We start from the raw sequence: 20,486 nt of genomic DNA on the forward strand, positions 1-20,486 counted from the left end.
GGAAGAGTGCAGGCAGTCAGGAAATGTTAGTTGAATGTATGGAAAGGAGGCAGACATAAAATGCTAAACCTTGAAGGATGGGTAGAAAGGAGCAAGACAGCTGGTATTAGAGAGCCTAGTGTACTAAGGAAAGTACAAGTATTTCAGTGATTTTTGCTTGTCTCCCCTATAGACTGTGAGCTGCTTGAGTACAAATATATTAATGGCAAGGATAATGCCTTTTATCTCAGAATTCAGTTAGCATTTTTTTTTTAGGATCTACTGTGTCCCAGGTATTATTCTATATATCTGGGACACATCGGTCAGACAGTCTCTACCTTCATGGGACTTATTTTAGTATGGGAGACAGACAATAATGAATGAACAAACAAATGTAAAGCAGCAATACCCGATGAAGAAAAAATAAACCTGGATAAGGGAGCACAGAATTATGGGGATGTTATTTCATATAGGGTGATTAATATCTCTGAAACCTAGAACAGTGCTTTGCATATGGTAGGCACTCAATGTATATTGAATGGGTGAATTAATAATGAAAGATAGATAAGGGAAAAGAAATAAAATATGGAAAAAGGAAGACTATCCCAAGTCTTAAAATAGAACACAGGGAAGTCTTACCAAGTGAGACTGTTTTCATAATTCTCCAGCATCACATCCCCATAGAGAGTCCTCTGGGAGGAGTCAAGTCGACTCCTTTCATCCTCTTTGAGATGCAGATGCAGAGCTTCACCCAGTCCTAAGATAATAGGGACAACCACATTGCTTGATTACATAATGAAAGACAAAAGTTTCCATATTAATGAGCACTGGATGGGCAGGAAAGGGGTTACAGTCTCTTAATGTGCCTCAATCACAAAGGGAAAAGTCTGTAAGAGGCTACATAATGGGAAAAGCACACTGCTGTCAAGAGGCTTACCTTGTAGCGTTCATCTTCCCAGCTATGTCACGAGGATACGTTAGAGCTAAAAAACAGTGACTAACATAGTGACATCACTGTTAGGAAGACATCTAGAGAATAACACATAAATAGTGACTATGTAACAGGATGAGACTAGGTACGTGAGACAGAGCTGAGTCATGGGGACTCTACAAGAAAGAGAGTCTACAGAAAATAGTTGAGGGCAAACTCAGGTACCAAGGCTGAATATGAGGAAAGGCAGAGGGAAAATTTGCTCACCTGGGGTCTGGTTTTCAGAAGCCCTGCAGCCTTTGCCGTTACCAGCGCTCCTTTCAGAAGAAAGAAGGAAACTAGAGAATAGGAGATGCTGAGGTAGATAAAAACAGGCCATGGAAAAAATCAGCCTTTCTCTTAAGTTCCATGGCAGAGAAATCCAGGATAGGCTCTTCTTCATACCTGTGTTGAAAAGATATCACCAACTTAAGTTTCCTTTACTCCTCCTGCACTGGGTAATAATTTCTTATAGATATAAGTCCGGTACAATCCTGAAGTCCCTCTTTGTATGTGGGATACAGGAAGGGATAGAACCAGCATTCTTCATTTGGAAAAGCACTAGCCCTGTCTGCCCCTTTTATCTTTAAAACCTTGTCTCATCCAAGACTAATCTGTTCTCCACGGTTAGAAAACTCAAGAACCATTTTAAGACAATTCATTCAACATATATTGAATACCTATATAAGGTCAAACCAAGGGTAAAAGACAAAAGACTCAGTCCTGACCTTAAAAAAATCAAAATCTAGTACAGAGATCAACTCCTTATGTACATCAGAAATGTTGTGCCCCACTTCTAGAGATCAGAATTCAATTAGTCTGAGGTAGGGATTAGACATCCTCATATTTTAAAACTTTCATAGATAATTCTAATTTTCAACCAAGACTGAAAACTATTGGTCTTATGCAGTGGTTCTCAAAGTGTGGTTGTCAGAGCAGCAGCAGCAGTATCATATGGGAACTTGATTTTAAAATACAAATTCTCACCCCCTTCTCAACCTACTGAATCAGAAACAATGATATGGAGCTCAGAAACATGTATTTTAATTAGCCCTCCAAGTGATTCTGATGCATGCTTAGGTTCATATAACATACATTATTATACTGGCTTTTTAAAAATTAGGAAGCACAGTAAAAAGTACATTTTACATTACAAAGCATTAAATATACACATTTAGAATTAATAATTTCATAAAACAATACCTAACATTACTATAAGCAATGCACAAATACTTACCATTCTATTCCATTATATTTTAATTTTTTAAAAGATGTATTGGTGGTAGATCAACATCCCTCATGGTTAAGTAAGGAGCAGAGTGAACCCATCGTTCCAAAGAAACAAATTCCTGGAAAAATAGCTAAAATCAATAATTTTATAATTCCAGAAATTAGCCAACCCCTCAGAACAAACTGACAATCATCTACCAAAGAAATTACTGAACCTCAGTAAGACAGAAGGAACTGTGGTGTTTCTAACTTGAGGCTATTCCCATATCCTCTCTCATCGCAGCTCAGGAAATTCACTAAACAAATAAACAGCAGAAAGATAAAAAATAACTTTAAAAAAAAACTGGAAAGCAGTGGAGAGGGGAAAACAGACGGTGGAGGAGTAGGGACCCCTTTTTCAGCTGGGCCCCTGAGTCGAGCTGGATAGGTACCAGACCATTCAGAACACTCACGGAATCAGCCTGAGATGCAGGAAGATACATCTGGATCTCTACAAATGAACATCTCCAGCACTGAGTATTGAGGTACAAAGCTGGGAGCCGTGAATCCGGGCACAGATATCGGAAGATAAACGGGGGGGGGGAGCCACCACGCTTGGGCACCGGGAAGAGGTAGCCACCTGCACTGTGGAGCAGGCAGACTTGAGGACCTGCACCCATGAGAGAGCAGACTGAGACCATGAGCCCGGGAATGCGAGTGACCAGACTGACCACTGGAGCTCCGGAGCACAGGCGAACCACACTGAAACAGGGAGCTCAAGAACACGCCAGGGAACCGGGGGCAGCTGGCAGTGTTAGAAGAACAAAGTACAGAGACGTGCTGGCCCTGGAAGTGAGGGTAGGGACACCGGCTGTAGGGCGCACAACACAGGACCCTGCAGGGTTTTTGGCAGCACCAACAGAAACAGAGCTAAAGTGGCCAAGAGAGCTCAGTGGAAAGCAGACTGCAATCTCTCTGTTCTGAGACAGAGGCTAGGATATGGCCACTGCTGCTCTGACTCTCAGAAGAGGCACAGAAAACTGCCAGGGAAAGCTGCCAGAGAAGAAAAGCCTGGAAATACCAGCTAACATTGTGCCCATCCCCATCCTCACTTGCAGGAGACAGGGACACTATACCCAAACAGGGTTGCCCGAATATCAGAGCAGCAGGCCCCTCCCCCAGACGGCAGGCTGAAAAATCAAGAAGCCCACATCCCTAAGGTCCCTATAAAACAAGTGCATACTGCCTGGGTCCTGGTCAATAATTTGGGTTCTGGGCATCCCCGCAACCTCTCCTCATCAGAATGACGAGGAGAAGAAACCCTCAGCAAAGAAAGGAGACAGAGACTGTGGCCTCTGCCACAGAAATGATGGATATGGATATAACCAAATTGTCAGAAATGGAGTTCAGAGTAACAAGGGTCAATATGATGTGTAGGCTTGAAAAAAATATTAACGAAAATATTAACGAGAATATAGAATCTCTAAGGGCAGAAATGAGAGTGAATCAGGCAGAAATTTAAAAGGCAATGAATCAAATGCAGTCCAAACTAGATGCTCTGACGGCCAGGGTAAATGAGGCAGAAGAACAAATTAGTGAATTGGAAGATGGGATGGGAGAAGAGAAAGTTGAAACGGAAACTTGGCTCAAAAAAATTCAATCACAAGAATGTAGATTACAGGATATTACTGACTTAATGAAACGTTCCAATGTCAGAATCATCGGCATCCCCAAGGGGGTGGAGAAAGAGAGAGGTCTAGAAGAGATATTTGAACAAATTGTAGATGAAAACTTCCCTAATCTGACAAAGGAAACAAGCATTCGTGTCCATGGGGCATAGAGGACCCCTCCCAAGGTCAACCACGACAAACCTATGCCACATCACGTCACAGGGCAAATCGCAATTAGATCCAAGGATACAGTATTGAAAATGGCCAGGGTGAAGAAATTTCTCACGTATAGATGCAAAAATATCAAAATAACGTCAGACCTGTCTACACAGACCTAGAATGAGAGGAAAGGTTGGCAGGATATTTTTAAAGCTCTATCCGAGAAAAACATGCAGCCAAGGATCCTTCATCCAGCAAGGCTGTCATTAAGAATTGATGGAGAGATAAGGACCTTCCAGGATCAGCAGAAACGGACCAAATTCGTAACCACGAAACCAGCCCTACAGAAGATATTAAGGGGGGTTCTATATAAGTAAAAAGGTGCCAAGAGTGATACAGAACAGAAATTTACAATCCATAGAAACGAAGACTTCACAGTCAACATGACATCATTAAAATCATATCTCTCAATAATCACTCTCAATGTGAATGGCCTAAATGCTCCCATAAAATGCCACAGGGTTGCAGATTGGATAAAAAGGCATGACCCAACCATTTGCTGTCAACAAGAGACTCATCTTGATCCAAAAGGTACATCCACACTGGAAGTGAAGGGATGGAAAACCATTTTTCATGCCAATGGAACTCAAAAGAAAGCTGGGGTAGCAATTCTCATATCAGACAGATTAAATTTTAAACTAAAGACTGTAGTTAGAGATACAGAAGGACATTATATGATTCTTAAAGGATGTATCCAACAAGTGGATATGACAATTATAAATATCTATGCACCCAACAGGGGAGCAGCAAGATACACAAGCCAACTCTTAACCAGAAAAAAGAGACATATAGATACTAATCCGTTAATAGTAGGGGACCTCAACACTCCACTATCAGCAATAAACAGATCACCTAAGCAGAAACTCAACAAACGAAGAAGAGCTTTGAATGATATACTAGACCAGATGGACCTCATAGATATATAGAGAACACTACACCCCAGAACAACAGAATACTCATTCTTTTCGAATGCACATGGAACTTTCTCCAGAATAGACCATATACTGAGTCACAAAACAGGTCTCAACAAATACCAAAAGACTGAAGTTCTTCCCTGCATATTTTCAGACCACAATGCTTTGAAATTGGAACTCAATCACAAGGAAAAAATTGGAAGAAACTCAAACACTTGGAAACTAAGAAACATCCTGCTCAAGAATGATTGGGTAAACCAGGAAATTAAAAATCAATTTAAACAATTTACGGAGAACAACAAGAACGAAAACACATCAGTCCAAAACCTATGGGACACTGCAAAAGCAGTCCTAAGGGGAAAATACATAGCTATCCAAGCCACACCCAAAAGAACAGAAAAATCTAAAATGCAGTTTTTATATTCTCACCTCAAGAAGCTGGAGCTGGAACAGAAAAACAGGCCTAACCCATGCACGAGAAAGCAGTTGATCAAGATTAGAGCAGAGATCAATGAATTAGAAACCAGGAGCACATGAGAGCAGATCAACAGAACTAGAAGCTGGTTCTTTGAAAGAATAAATAGGATCGATAAGCCACTGGCAAGACTTACTCAAAAGAATAGAGAAAGGACCCAAATTAATAAAATTATAAATGAAAGGGGAGAGGTCACAACCAACACCAATGAAATTAGAAGAATCATTAGAAACTTTTATCAACAGCTTTATGCCAATAAATTAAACAACCTGGAAGAAATAGATGCCTTCCTGGAAACCTATAAACTACCAAGACTGAAACAGGAAGAAACTGATTTTTTAAACAGACCAATTAATTATGAAGAGATTGAAGCAGTGATCAACAACCTCCCCAAAAACAAGACTCCAGGGCCTGATGCATTCCTCAGAGAATTCTACCAAACATTCAATGAAGAAATAATACCTATTCTCCTGAAGCTGTTTCGAAAAATAGAAGCAGAAGGAAAACTACCAAACTCATTCTATGAGGCCAGTATTACCTTGATCCCCAAACCAGGCAAAGACCCCATCAAAAAGGAGAATTATAGACCGACATCCCTGAGGAATATGGATGCCAAAATTCTCAACAAGATCCTAGCTAATAGGATCCAACAGTACATTAAAAGGATTATCCATCATGACCAAGTGGGATTCATCCCTGGGTTGCAAGGGTGGTTCAACATTCGCAAATCGATCAGTGTGATAGATCACATCAACAAGAAAAGAGTCAAGAAGTATATGATCCTCTCAATTGATGCAGAAAAAGCATTTGACAAAATACAGCATCCTTTCCGGATTAAAACCCTTCAGAATGTAGGGATAGAGGGTACATTCCTCAATTTCATAAAAACCATCTATGAAAAGCCTAAAGCGAATATCATTCTCAATGGGGAAAAGCTGGAAGCCCTTCCCTTAAGATCAGGAATACGACAAGGATGCCCACTCTCGCCATTATTATTCAACATAGTACTAGAAGTCCTTGCCACAGCAATCAGAAAACAAAAAGGGATAAAAGGTATCCAAATCGGCAAAGAAGAAGTCAAACTGTCTCTCCTCGCAGGTGACATGATACTCTATATGGAAAACCCAAAAGACTCCACCCCCAAACTACTAGAAGTTATAGAGCAATTCAGTAATGTGGCGGGATACAAAATCAATGCTCAGAAATCAGTTGCATTTCTATACACAAACAAGGAGACTGAAGAAAGAGAAATAAGGGAATCCATTCCATTTACAATGGCACCAAAAATCATACATTATCTCAGAATTAACTTAACCAGAGACGTAAAGGATCTATATTCTAGAAACTACAAATCGCTCTTGAAAGACATTGAAGAAGACACAAAAAGATGGGAAAATATTCCATGCTCATGGATCGGAAGAATAACCATAGTGAAAATGTCTATGCTACCCAGAGCAATCTACACTTTCAATGCCATCCTGATCAAAATACCAATGACGTTTTTCAAAGAACTGGAACAAACAGCCCTTAAATTTGTGTGGAGCCAGAAAAGGCCCTGAATCACCAAGGAATTGTTGAAAAAGAAAAACAAATCTGGTGGCTATACTACAAAGGTGTGCTCACAAAGACAGCATGGTACTGGCACAAAAACAGACACATAGACCAATGGAACAGAATAGAGAACCCAGAAATGGACCCTTAGCTCCTTGGGCAGCTAATCTTTGACAAAGCAGGAAAAAACACCCAGTGGAAAAAAGACAGTCTCTTCAATAACTGGTGCTGGGAAAATTGGATAGCTACATACAAAAGAATGAAACTTGACCACTCTCTCACACCATACACAAAGATAAATTCCCAATGGATGAAAGACCTCGATGTGAGACAGGAATCGATCAAAATCCTAGAGGAGAACATAGGCAGCAACCTCTACGACATCATCCACAGCAACTTTTTTCATGACACATCTCCAAAGGCAAGAGAAACAAAAGAAAAAATGAACTTGTGGGACTTCATCCAGATAAAAAGCCTCTGCACAGCCAAGGAAACAGTCAAAAAAACTACGAGGCATCCTATGGAATGGGGGAAGATATTTGCAAATGACACTACTGATAAAAGATTAGTATCCAAGATCTACAAAGAACTTCTCAAACTCAATACACAGGAAACAAATAATCAAGTCAAAAAATGGGCAGAAGATATGAACAGACACTTTTCCAATGAAGACATACAAATGGCTAACAGACACATGAAAAAATGTTCAAAATCATTAGCCACCAGGGAAATTCAAATCAAAATCACACTGAGATACCACCTTACACCAGTTAGAATGGCAAAAATTGACAAGGCAAGAAACAACAATTGCTGGAGAGGATGTGGAGAAAGGGGATCCCTCCTACATTGTTGGTGGGAATGCAAGTTGGTACAGCCACTTTGGAAAACAGTGAGGAGGTCCCTTAAAAAGTTAAAAATTGAGCTACCCTGTGATCCAGCAATTGCACTACTGGGTATTTACCCCAAAGATACAGACGTAATGAAGAGAAGGGCCATATGCACCCCAATATTCATAGCAGCATTGTCCACAATAGCTAAATCATGGAAGAAGCCGAGATGCCCTTCAACAGATGACTGGATTAAGAAGATGTGGTCCATATATACAATGGAATATTACTCAGCCATCAAAAAGTACGATTTCACAACATTTGCGGCAACATGGATGGGACTGGAGGAGATAATGCTAAGTGAAATAAGTCAAGCAGAGAAAGACAATTATCATATGGTTTCACTCATTTATGGAACATAAGAATTAGGAAGATCGGTAGGAGAAGAAAGGGAAGAAGAAAGGGGGAGTAAACAGAAGGGGGAATGAACCATGAGAGACTATGGACTCTGGGAAACAAACTGAGGGCTTTAGAGCAGAGGGGGGTCGGGGATTGTGATAGGCCAGTGATGGGTATTAAGGAGGGCACGTATTGCATGGTGCACTGGGTGTATATGCATGTAATGAATCATGGAACTTTATATCAAAAACTAGGGATGTACTGTATGGTGGCTAGCATAACATAATAAAAAATTATTTAAAAAATAAAACTAGTAGGGACTGGGACTATATTAGACAAGATGCCTTAGAGGTGAGAAATTTGATGGGAAGATGAGAAAGAGTCAGTCTTCCATACAATGGAAAGAAAAATAATCCAGGCAGAGGGAAGGCTTTGAGGCAGAAAAGAACCTGGGTTATTCACAGAACTATAGAAGATTAGTGGAGCTGTGAGTGTGAGGAAAGGGCCCAGTGAAAAAAACCACAAGATGAAACCACAGAGCTGGTCAAAATCTTCGTTATTCAGAGCCTTACTGGCCATGGTAAAGTCCTTTGATTTTCAAGAGTAATGTGCAGACTTTGGTGTGATGTCTTATATAAACTGATTTACATATTAAGGAGATTACACCAGCTGCTGTTTGGAAAAAGAATTGTAAATTACAAGAGTGGACATGAGACGCCAGTTAGCATTCTGTGATGGTCTAAATAAGAAAGAGTAATTGTCTGGACCAAGATGGCAGAGTAGTGATAAAGAGAAGTCAATAGGGGCACAGTAAAACTCAGAGGAAGAATTATCAGAATATACTGATAGCTTGGCAATGAAAAAAGAAAGAAGGGAAGAAATTAAGAATGGGTCTAAGATTTCTGGCTTGAACAACAATAGTCAGACAGATGGACTTAATATTTATTAAGAGGACAGAGAGCAGAGAGAAATAAGAGTTTGGTATAAGATGTGTTAAAATCAAAACTTCTATAAACTAACCACATGAAGAGATCAAGTAGGTAGTTTAAAATATGAGCCAGAAGCTCAAAGGAAAAATCTAGGCTAAACATAGATATGAGAATCAGCAAAATACAGATAACATTTAAAGGCATGAGTAGCAATAAGATCATATATGGGGAAAGTATGCAAAGATGGGAGAGGACCCAGACAAGGAACAGAAATATTTAGTGATGAAAAAAGGTGTCAGCAAAGTAAGTGAGAGGGAGCAGTTGGTAAAGTAGGAGGAAAACCAGTGGTGTGTCTTGGAAGCCATAAGAGGAGCGTTTCAGAAGAGAGAGAGCTCTACACAAAAGCTCCTAGGAGATAAAGTAAGAGGGGTGCCTGGGTGGCGGAGTTGTTAAGCATCTGCCTTCGGCCCAGGGCCTGATCCCAGGGTCCTGGGATCAAGCCTCCCATTGGGCTCCCTCCTTTGCTGGGAGCCTGCTTCTTCCTCTCCCACTCCCCCTGCTTGTGTTCCCTGTCTCGCTGGCTGTTTCTCTCTCTGTGTCAAATAAATAAAAATAAAAATAAAATCTTTAAAAAAAACAACTGGAAAGCAGTGGTCTGACACCAGAGCTGTTACAATATGCTCTCTAAAGTGTTGGGTCTTCAGGGTGCCTGGGTTGCTCAGTCAGTTAATTGGTCAACTCTTGATTTTGGCTCAGGTCAGGATCTCAGGGTCCTGGGATTGAGCCCTGCCTCCAGCTTTGCTCTCAGTGGGTGTCTGCTTGAGGGTTCTCTCTCCCTCTGCCCCTCCCCCTACTGACCCTCTCTCTCTCTCTCAAATAAATACATAAATAAATAAATCTTTTAAAAAAACAGTGTCCAGTGTCCAAAAAATATATGAAAAGTAAAGAAACAAAAAGTATACCATATATACAGGGGGAAAAACAACAGAAAATCTCCCTGATGGGACCAGATGTTGAACTTAATAGACAAAAGACTTTATTTTTTTATACACTGTGTAGTTTCAATGAATTAGACAAAGACTTTGAATCATTTATTATTAATACGTTTAAAGAACATATGGTTAAAAATTCAAAGAAAGTATGACAACTATGTCTCACCAAATAGTGAATAATAATAAAGAGACAAAAAATAATTTTAAAAGGTTCAAATAAATATAAATATGGTGGTGAAAAGTACAATAAATTAAACAAAAAATTCACTGAAAGGTTCAATATCAGATTTTAGCTGGCAGAAGAAAGAATCAGAGAATTCGAAGATGGGTCAATTGTGAGCCATCAGGAAGAGAAAAAAAATTAAGAATAATAAACACCCTGCCTGGGTGGCTCAGTCAGTTAAGCATCCAGCTCTTGATTTTGGCTCAGGTCATGATCTCAGAGTTGTGAGATCGAGTCCTACATCAGTCTCCAGGCCCAGCAGGTAGTCTGCTTCTCTCCTTCTCCCTCTCCCGCTGTCCCTCCACACTTACGCTTGCTCTCTCTCTCTCTTTCTCAAATAAATAAATAAATCTTTTTAAAAAAGAATAATAAACAGAGCCTCAGGAACTTGTGGGAAATCATCAAGTATACCAACACATACATAATAGAAGTCCAAAAAAGGGAAGAGAAAGAGTAGGGAAGAAAGGATATTTAAAGAAATAATTACCAAAAAACTCCCCAAATTTTACATAAACATTAATTTGCACATCTCCAAAGCTCAATCTAATCAAAATAAGATAAAGACAAAGAGGTGCAAACTTGGCCAAATCATTGTCAAACTGCAGAATGCCAAAGATAATGAGAAAAACTTGAAAAAGAAAGAGAAAATTGGCTTATCACATGTGAAAGATCCTCAAGATTAACACTGACTTCTCATTAAGAACCACGGAGGCCAGAAGACAGTGGGGTGACATATTTAAAGTAGTGAAAGAAAGACTGTCAACCAAGAATTCTATATCCAGCAAAACTATCTTTCATAAATGAAAGACAAATTAAGACACTCCCAGGTAAACAAAAACAGAATTTGTTGCTAACAGATGTGTCCTACAAAAAATACTAAAAGGGAGACCATCAGGCTGAAATTTAAAAAACAAGCAAACAAAACATGAGACAGTAACTCAATTCACATGAAGAAATAAAGGGAATCAGTAAAGATAATGACATAGGTCAATGTACAAGACAGAATAAGTGTATTTTTGTTTATAACATTTTTATTCTATGAATGTAAAATACAACTGCATAAAGCAATAATTATAAAACTGTGTCAATGGGTCTGTAATGCATAAATATGCAATTTGTTTGAAATAAATAACCCAAAGGAGAGGGTAGGAAACAGAGATGTATTGGAGAAAATATTTTATATAATATTGAAATTAAATTAATATTAATCTGAATAACATTGTTTTAAATTAAGATGCTAATTGTAATCAACACTGAAAACACTAGTAAAATAATTCAAAAGCATATTAAAAAAAGCACGTGAATTAATATGGTATGCTAGAAAATATCCATTTAACATAAAATACAGGATTAATGAAGGAACAGAGAGATAGAAAAAGACATAAGACATACACAGAAGAATAGCCCACATAAATCCTATTAATTAATAATAACGCTAAGTATAAATGGAGCACAAAAAGCAATCAAAATGCAAAGACTGGCAGAATGGATTGAAAAAAACATGATCCAATTTATGCTGTCAAGAGACACAGTTAGATTCAAAGAAACAAATTCTTTGAAAGTAAATAGATAGAAAATTATATACTATGCAAACAGTAAAAAAAAGAGAACTGGAGTGGTTATATTAATATCAGACAAAATAGACTTCAAGGAAAAGTTGTTACTAGAGATAAAAAAGATATTTTATAATGATAAAAGATTCGATTCATTATAAAGAATTAACAAATACAATGTATATGTGTCTATAGAAAAAATCCCCAAAATACACAAAGCAAAAACTGGCATAAATGAAGGCAGATAATAAGGACAATAATATTTCAGACTTTAATACCCCACTTTCAATAATGGCTAGAGCAACTAGGAAGAAAATTAACAAAGATATAGAAGACTTGAACAACACTATAAGTCAAATTGACCTAAAAGATATCCATAGACTATTCCACTCAACAATAACAGAATAAACCCTCTTTTCAAGTGCACATGGAATATTATCCAAGAAAAATAATATACGAGGTCATAAAACATCTTCAGTATATTTAAAAGGATGTAAATCATACAAACTATCTTCTCCAAACACAATGTAATGGAATTAGAAAAAATAAGAAAAAGGAGTTTGGAGAAATCACAAATATGTGGAAATTAAACAGTATACTTCCAAATAATTAATAGCTCAAAGAAAAGAATCACAAGGGAAATTAGTATTTTGAGGTGAACAAAAATGAAAACACAACAAAATATACAGGAAGCAGCTAACACAATGCTCAGAGGGACATTTATAACTACAAATGCCTATATTAAAAAAGAACAGGGATCTTCAAGTTTTACCTTAAGAAATAGAAAAGAAGAGCAAGTTTACTCAAAGCAAGCAAAAGGAAGACTAGACTAATATACAACTAGAGTGAAAATAATTGAAGTAGAAAAAGAAAACCAGTAGAAAAATTAATGACACCCAACATTAATTCTTTGAAAAGATTTTTTAAAAAGACAAATCTTTAAGTAGATTGCCAAGAAACAAAAGAGAGGAGACACAAATTACTAAAATCAAGAATGAAATAGGGATCTTAAATAGTAAACCTTACATAAATTACAGACAGACACACACACACACACATACACACACACAAAAGAAATACCATGAACAATTGTATGCCAACAAATTAAGAACCTATATGAAAAAAGACATATTTTTAGAAATATTCAAACTATCAAAACTAACTCAAAAAAGAAATGCAAAATCTGAATAGACCTGTAATAAACAAAGAGAATGAATTAGTAGTCAAAACACTTGTGACAAAAAAAAAAGAAAGAAAGAAAATAGGATCAGATGGCTTCACAGAGTTCTACCAAATTGTTTCAAGGTGAATTAATACTAAACCTTTACAAAATCTTCCAAAAAATATAACAGGAAGTAACACTTTGCAATTCATTCTATAAGGCCAGCATTTCTTTGATACCAAAACCAGGCAAAGATATACCAAGGAAATAACATTGACTAATATTCCTTATTAATATTGACATAAATAGTTTCAACTAAAATATTAATAAACCTAATCCAGCAACACACAAAAAGGATCATACACCATGGCCAAGTGGGATGAATCCCAGGAATACAAGGATGTTTTAACATTCAAACCTGAATTCATATAATATGCTATATGAATATAATAAAGGACAAAAACTATATGATAATCTCAGTAGTTTAAGGAAAAGCACTTTTGAAACCCAGCACATTTTCATGATAAAAATTCTCAACACATTTGAAATAGAAACAAACTTCCTCAACTGATAAAGGCATCTATGAAAACCCCACAGCTATCATCATACTTAATTGTAAAAGACTGAATGCTCTCCCTCTATTCAGGAAAAAAGATAAGGATGTCTGCTTTCACCACTTTTATTCAACATTGTAGATACCACCTCACACTGGTCAGAGTGGCTAAAATTAACAACTCAGGAAACAACAAATATTGGAGAGGATGCAGAGAAAGGGGAACCCTCTTACACTGTTAGTGGGAATGCAAACTGTTGCAGTCATTCTGGAAAACAGTATGGAGTTTCCCCAAAAAGTTAAAAATAGAGCTACCCTACCACCCAGCAATTGCACTACTAGGTATTTATCCAAAGGATACACACATAGTGATTCAAAGAAGCACCTGTACCCCAATGTTTATCAAAGAAGCACCTGTACCCCAATGTTTATAGCAGCAATGTTCACAATAGCCAAAATATGGAAAGAGCCCAGAGTCCATTGACAGGTGAATGGATAAACAAGATGTGGTGTGGGGCACCTGGATAGCTCAGTCGGTTAAGTGACTGCCTTCGGCTCAGGTCATGATCCTGGAGTTCTGCGATCGAATCCCACATGGGGCTCCCCACTTATCGGGAAGTCTGCTTCTCCTTCTGACCCTCCCCCCTCTCATGCTCTCTCTCTCTCACTCTCTCTCAAATAAATGAATAAAATCTTTATAAAAAAGATGTGAGATATATATATAGATATAGATATATAGATATATATAATGAAATTACTCAGCCATCAAAAACAATGAAATCTTGCCATTTGCAATGACGTGGATGGAACTAAAGGGTATTATGCTAAGCAAAATAAGTCAGCCAGAGAAAGACAAATATCATATGATTTGACTCATAAGTGGAATTTAAGCCAAAACAGATGAACATAGGAGAAGGGAAGGAAAAATAAAATAAGATAAAAACAGAGAGGGTGGCAAACCATGAGATACTTAACTATAGGAAACAAAATGAGGGTTGCTGGAGAGGAGGTGGGTGGGGGAATGGGGTAATTTGGTGATGGGCATTAAGGAGGGCACTTGATGTAAAGAGCACTGGGTGTTATAGGCAACAGATGAATCACTAAATTCTACCCCTGAAACTAATAATATGCTATATGTTAACTAAATTGAATTTAAATTCAAAAAAATTTAAACAATAAAAATAAATAAATAAGTAAGTATAGTCAGTAAGTAAGTTCTAGCCATGGAAATCAAGCAAGAAAAAGAAAGACTGGAATCCAGATTGGAAAGAAAGAACTAAAGCTATCTCTATTTGCAGATAGCATGATGCAATACATTAAAAGGTCAACAGAATCAACAAAAACACTGTTAGAACTAATAAATGAGTTCAGCAAAGTTTCAGGATACAAAATCAATACAAAACCCAATTGTATTTCTATCGGCTGTCAATAAGCAATCCAAACATGAAATTAAGAAAACAATTCCATTTGTAATAGCATCAAAAACACAAAAAAATGGGTGGCTTAGTTGGTTAAGCTTCTGACTCTTAGTTTTGGCTCAGGTCATGATCTCATGGGTCATGGGATCAAGCCCCAAGTCAGGCTCCACGCTCAGTGGGGAGTCTGCTTGAAGATTCTCTCCCTCTACTCCTGCCCCCACTCGTGTTCTCTCTCCCTCTCTCTCTCTCAAATAAATAAATAAATCTTTTCTTAAAAGTATAAAATACTTGGAAATAAATTTTTAAAAATAGTGTAAGATTCAGAAATCTGTCTTCCTTGGTGTTTAACCAAATGAGTTGAGAACTTGCATCCACACAAAAGCTTGCACATGGTTTATAGCAGCTTTATTCATAACTGCCAAAACTTGAAAGCAACCAAGATGTCCTTCAGTAGGTGAAGGGACAAATAAACTGTGGGACAGACAATGGGATATTATTCAGCACCAAAAAGAAATAAACTATCCAGGCATGAAAAAACATGAGAAAACCTTAAATGCATGTTACTAAGTAAAAGAAGCCAATGAAAAGGTTACATATTGTATAATTTAACCATCAAGCATTCGGAAAAAGTCAAAACTATGGAGACAGTAAAATGTTTTGTGGTTGCAAAGGGCTGGGGTAAGCGAGGGATGAATAGGCAGAGCACAGAGAATTTTTAGGGCAGTGAAACTATTCTGTATAATACTATAATGGTGAATATATGTCATTATACATTTGTGAAAACCCATATGTTGTACAACACCAAGAATGAACCCTAATGTAAAATAGAGACTATGAGTAATAATGACATGTCAATATAGGTTCATCAATTGTAATAAATGTACCATTCTTTTGTGGGTTGTTAATAATGGGGGAGGCTCTGCATATGTGGGAACCAAAGTTAAATAGGAACTCCCTGTATTTTCTGCTAAATTTTACTGTGAACCTGAAACTGTTCTAAAAAATAAAGTATTTTTTAAAAAGTAATTTAATACTTGTACACCAAAAACTATAAAACATTATCAAATGAAACTAAAGATTTAAATAAATTAAAAGGTATTTCATGTTCAGGCACCAGAAGATTTGATATTGTTAAGATGGCAATACTCCTCAAATTGATACACAAATTAAATACAATTCCTATCATATCTTATCTGGCTTTTTTATAAGAAATTGACCCTAAAATTCATACATGAGAAACTGATCCTAAAATTCATATAAAATTGCAAGAGACAAAGAAAAAACAAAATAATCTTGAAAAAAGAATAAAATTGGAAAATTCATTCACACTACTTAGGGCACGTGTTGTGATGAGCACTGGGTGTTATAGGCAACTAATGAATTGTTGAACACTATATCAAAAACAAATGATATATGTTGGCTAACTGAACATAATAAAAAAAAGTGCTTATATTTTACACATTAAAAAAACTTACAACAAAGCTATAGTAATAAGACAATGTTGCACTAGCATAAGGACTGGCATATAGATCAATAGAATAGAATTTAGAGTCCAGAAATGAATCCTTATGTTTATAGTCAATTGATTTTTAAAAGGTGTGCCAAGAAAAATTCGCAGGGTAAGAATAGTCTTTCAACAAATAAGGCACAACTTGATATCCTCATACAAAAGAATGTATTAGGTTCATTCCTCATGCCATATACAAAAATTAACTCAAAATTGATCAAAGTCTGAAATGTAAGAGCTAAAACTATAAAACTCCTAGGGTTAGCCAACAGCTTCTTATATGACACCAAAGCACAAGCAAAAAAAGAAAAGACTAGATAAATTGGACTTTATCAAAATTAAAAACCTTTGTGCTTTGTTCAAAGGACAAAATTAAGAAACTGAAAAGAGAACTCAAAGAAAATATTTGCAAATCATATATCCAACAAAAGATGTACCGATAATATGTAATATACCTTGTAACTCAATAATAAAAAGACAAATAACAAAATATTTTAAGTGGGCAAATAATCTGAATAGACATTTTGCCAAAGTTATACAAATAGCCAATAAATGCATGAAAAGATACATATCTCCTAGGAGGGCTATAATAAAAAAGATAGGCAATAACAATTACTGACAAGGATGTAGAAAAATTAGAACCCTCATATAATGATAGTGGGAATATAAAATAGTGCAGCCTCTTTTGTTTATTTAAAATAATTTTTATTTTGTTATATTAGTCACCATATAGTACATCCCCAGTTTTTGATTCAATGTTCCATGATTCATTATTTGTGTATAACACCCAGTGCACCATGCAATATGTGCCCTCCTTAATACCCATCACCAGCTTATCCCAATTCCCTGCCCCCCTCCCCTCTGAAGCCCTCAGTTTGTTTCCCAGAGTCCATAGTCTCTCATGGTTCATTCCCCCTTCTGTTTACCCCCTTCATTCTTCCCTTCCTTCTCCTACCAATCTTCCTAGTTCTTATGTTCCATAAATGAGTGAAACCATATGATAATTGTCTTTCTCTGCTTGACTTATTTCACTTAGCATTATCTCCTCCAGTCCCATCCATGTTGCTGCAAATGTTGTGTAATCATTCTTTCTGATGGCTGAGTAATATTCCATTGTATATATGGACCACATCTTCTTAATCCAATCATCTTTTGAAACAGTTTGGTAGCTCCTCAAAATTTGAAACATAACAGTTTCCCTATGACCCAACAAGTCCACTCTTAGGTACCTACCAAAGAGAAATGAAAACATATGTCTAAACAAAAACTTGTACACAAATATTCTTAGCATCATTATTTATAGTGGATAAAGTTTGTAAGTGGCCCATGTGTCCATTAGTTGATTAATAGATGGATATAATACAGCACATTCATTCAATGGAGTATTGTTCAGCAATCAAAAGGAATAAAGTACTGATACATACCCTAATATGGATGAATTTTGAAAACATTATGCTAGGTGAAAAAAGCCAATCACAGAGGACCACATGTTATATGATTCCATTTGTATGTGATGTTCAGAATAGGCAAATCTGTCAAGTCAGAAATTTGATTTGTGTTTGCCTAAGGAAGGTGTGGAGGATGGAAAGTGACTGTTGATGGGTATGGAGTTTCTTTTGAGGGTGACTATAACATTCTAAACTTAATTGTAGTGATGATTGTACAATTCTGTGAATAATACTAAAAACACTGAATTGTACACTTTCAATGGGTGACATTTATGGTATATGGATTATACATCAATAAAGTTGGATTTTTTAAAAAAGTATTTATTGTCTGCTAATTTGGAAAGACTTTTGAAAAACACAGGTCTATTTGAGGGAAATTAAACAAAGAAATCAATGGTAGTACAATATGACAAGAGTTATGACCACTGTGAATCTTTGTTTCCTCACTTTAAAGTAAACGTAATCAATTACAACTACTTTACCATAATGTTGTGAAAATCAGTCAAATGATGAATATGAAACATCCAGCTTAGCGTTTGGCACTGATAGTCATTCCAGAAAAGGTGAATCTCATATTACTTGTCAGAACGAGGGGGGTTTTCATTAAAAGAATATTTTTTAATGTACTATGTCAACATTTTCATCCTAAGAGAAAACAATGTTCAAGGCATTTACAACATGATACTGTGTTAAGTGCAAGCACTGAAGTTATAACCAGATTCAAGTCCTGGCTCCTACGTACTAGCAGTGTGACTAAAGAAAAGTGACTGGAATTCTCAATTTCATTGCCTTATCTCTGCAAAATAGGGATAATACTACCTTCCCTGGAGGACTGTTCCAAGAATAAGAGATTAGAAGGATAAAAATAGTCTGATTGCCTTCAACAGATGACTGGATTAAGAAGTCGTGGTCCATAAATACAATGGAATATTACTCAGCTATCAGAAAGAACGAGTTCTCAACATTTGCTGCAACATGGACGGCATTGGAGGAGATAATGCTAAGTGAAATAAGCCAAGCAGAGAAAGACAATTATCATATGATTTCTCTCATCTATGGAACATAAGAACTAGGAAGATCGGTAGGGGAAGAAAGGGATAAAGAAAGGGGGGTAATCAGACGGGGGAATGAAGCATGAGAGACTATGGACTCTGAGAAACAAACTGAGGGCTTCAGAGGGGAGGGAGGTGGGAGAATGGGATAGGCTGGTGATGGGTAGTAAGGAGGGCACGTATTGCATGGTGCACTGGGTGTTATACGCAACAAATGAAACATCGAACTTTACATAAAAAAAAATAGTCTGATTCTGTCCTACATTTTCACTTTCTGTTTTTAATGCTTTTCACCATTCTAAAACATGTATTCAAGTATTTATCATCCTAAATAACCTTCTGTTGCATCCCCCCTCTAACTACTAAACCTCCTCCTCCTTTCATTTCAAATGAAGGACCGAACATCAAACAAAATAGCCTTCCCTCCTCACTCTTGAATGTAATCCGGTCTCTCGTTATTTCCTTTGGGCCTCCAGCTGCCACAACTGACACAGCTCCCAATAAGGTAACAAGGATGTCCTAATTTAAAGGACTCATTTCTCAACTTCATCTGATCTTACCTCTCTGTAGCATCACAACCCCCCTTCCTCTGTGTCTGTGGTTCTAATTTTTTTTCCTGGTTACTTTCCTATGCTTCTGAAATTTCTTTTCCAATCTCTTAGTACTCCCAAGAGCTCATCTTTGGCCATTAGCTCTCTATTTCCTACATCCTTGGATGAATTAATTCAAACTCATGGTTTCACCTGATATTGATAGTTGAGGTGACTCCCAAATATATATTTTTGGTCTGGAGCTAATTCCTGACCACCAGACAAAAGTATCTAATTGCCTCCTGTTCATCCTGGATGTTTTTACAAGCATCTCAATCTCAGATCTCAACACAATCCACTCCCCTTACGTGCAGATATGTGCACACCTCTGTAGTCAATTCTTCATTTAAGGACACTAGCATTACTCAGTCACCCAACTCAGAAACCTTCACATATCAAAGTCTGGATGAACCCAGGCCTGCAGTCAAGAAGCAAGCAGGCTGCTGGTGAAAAATCAAATGAATAGAGAGACTAATACCATGTACAATCACAGACATGAACCTCACCAAGCCCTAGATAGTGTCCAACAAATTTGCTGTATTTTTCCAATCAGCTCACTCTCCAATTACCAGTAATGGCAATTTCAAATTAAAAACTCTTCAAACACCTGATTTCCTTTCCTCTCACTCTCAGAAGGTGACCATATCTCTTATTTTACTGAGAAAATAAAAGTCATCAGGAGGGATTATCTCAACTTCCTACTACCAAATCTAAAAACATGCCTGCATCTATATCTATAATTATTGCCTTCCCTCAAAGAACCTCAAAGTCAGCATAACATGATCTTCATTGCACCACTCCCAACCTGGTCCTCCTTTGGTCTTAGCAGATGGAATCACCATCTAT

General features: G+C 37.1%; 1 long non-coding RNA gene across 2 annotated transcripts; it reads right to left on the bottom strand.

Annotated features, from left to right (window-relative positions):
* Nucleotides 1–630: 630 nt before the first annotated feature.
* Nucleotides 631–2,269, bottom strand: LOC130543552 (uncharacterized). Of its 2 annotated transcripts, none has more exons than XR_008958999.1 (3): nt 2,187–2,269; nt 1,178–1,354; nt 631–736 (listed from the first exon to the last, which is right to left on the bottom strand). It is a non-coding gene; the product is annotated as an uncharacterized LOC130543552 (long non-coding RNA). The 2 variants fall into 2 exon arrangements; XR_008959001.1 differs by having other exon boundaries at nt 631–962.
* Between the last annotated feature and the right edge of the window lie 18,217 nt (nt 2,270–20,486).

The sequence above is a fragment of the Ursus arctos genome, chromosome X (assembly GCF_023065955.2).
Source record: "Ursus arctos isolate Adak ecotype North America chromosome X, UrsArc2.0, whole genome shotgun sequence".
NCBI classification, from domain to species: Eukaryota; Metazoa; Chordata; class Mammalia; order Carnivora; family Ursidae; genus Ursus; species Ursus arctos.